The sequence below is a fragment of the Danio rerio genome, chromosome 17 (genome assembly GCF_049306965.1).
Source record: "Danio rerio strain Tuebingen ecotype United States chromosome 17, GRCz12tu, whole genome shotgun sequence".
In the NCBI taxonomy this organism is placed as follows: Eukaryota; Metazoa; Chordata; class Actinopteri; order Cypriniformes; family Danionidae; genus Danio; species Danio rerio.
Window position 1 is genome coordinate 612,501 of NC_133192.1, and position 1,584 is coordinate 614,084.

General features: G+C 40.0%; 1 protein-coding gene across 4 annotated transcripts in view; it reads left to right on the plus strand.

Annotated features, from left to right (window-relative positions):
* klhl28 (kelch like family member 28) overlaps window positions 1-1,584 on the plus strand; it is an 18,257-nt gene extending 16,673 nt beyond the window's left edge. The window contains exons 7-8 of one of the 4 annotated variants that reach the window (XR_012393136.1): window positions 1-41; window positions 899-1,584. The exon at window positions 1-41 is cut by the window's left edge and continues 2,502 nt beyond it. The gene's annotated coding sequence lies outside the window, so the exon portion shown is untranslated. The other 3 variants (XR_012393137.1, XR_012393138.1, XM_073927981.1) reach the window with 3 other exon arrangements.

A 1,584-nucleotide genomic window follows, 5' to 3' on the forward strand; every position in this document is an offset into this window, starting at 1 on the left:
ACTACACTGGCCGTAGTGCATGTGTGTATGGGTGTTTCCCAGTACTAGGTTGCAGCTGGAAGGGCATCTGCTGTGTAAAACATATGCTGGAATAGTTGGTGGTTGATTCAGCTGTGGCGACCCCTGATGAGTAAGGGACTAAGCTGAAGGAGAATGACTGAGTGTTTTTTTACTAGTCAGTTCAGAGACGCAGAGCAATATATATATATATACAACAGTTCTGTCTGGTTCTCGAATCTGATTGGCTGATAGCTGTGATATATTTAAGTAATATCAGCACCCGTACAGCCTCTTTACCCTTTGTGTATTACTCCACACACACACAGCCAGCAGAAAGCAGACACTGCAGATCTACAGTGTAAAAGATGCACGCTCAGCTGTTTAACTGTCAGCCTATGATCTGAATCCAACACGGAAGAAAGTAGTTCCTCATACAAAAGGGTTTTTGAGACTCTCCATGTTTGATTTTGTTTTTATATACACAATTATGCCGTCAAACGGTTGTATAAACGCAATATCACATGAGTAGCAGTGCGATATGGCTGTATATAGGCACTGTTGGGCCTGTGGCCTTGTGCCAACTCACGCCTCCCACTAGTGCCGATATACAGCCATATTGCACTGCTACTCGTGTGATACTGCTCATATACACTCATGATGGAGAACATAACTCATGTCATTATTTACAGAGTTGTGTATAAACTGATCTCTGTCAACCCTGGAATCTATGGAACAAAATCAGTGCCAAAAGTATTGTAATAAAGCTTGTTGAATAGCACTAACCTAATCATTCATTCATTTTCTTGTCGGCTTAGTCCCTTTATTAATCCGGGGTCACCACAGCGGAATGAACCACCAACTTATCCAGCACATTTTTACACAGCGGATGCCCTTCCAGCTGCAGCCCATCTCTGGGAAAAGTTATAATGATGAAATGATTAATTAATTACCAATCAGACGGAACTGACCCAACACTGATTATAGTGATTATGACTGTATTGGGTATCATGTTTATAACGAGGATGAAGATTATACTGAATATTGTGTTTATGATGATGATGAAGACAGCGAATGCGCTATAAAATGCTGCGTTCCACATAATCGATTTGCGTTGAGACAGCATAAAGGAATTACGTTTTCACAAAAGTAAGTGAACTGAACTTAAAACAGGTTGTCGCAAGAAAAAAACCCTCAAGAATTGTGTTGTTTCAGCTCATTTTAACATATTTTTGGGGTTTATTAAAATGATGAAGATGTTGAATATTACACTTAAAATGATGAAGATCTTGTGTTTATAATGATGATGAAGAGGATGATGAAGATATTGAATATTATAACGATGATGAAAATGAAATGATTGAATATGATGATGATGTTGGTGATGAAGACTCCTCCTCCTCCTCCTCCTCCTCATGTGTGTCTGCTCGTGTGTTTCTGACTGTGGATCTGCAGTGTAACTGTAGCTCTGAGCGCAGTGTTTGTTTTCCACATGTTCTGGAGACGGACGGTATAGCGTACTGTACTTCTGCAGATTATTTATGTGTGTCGCAGCTCAACAAATAAAGGCCTGGAAATGTTTCTGCA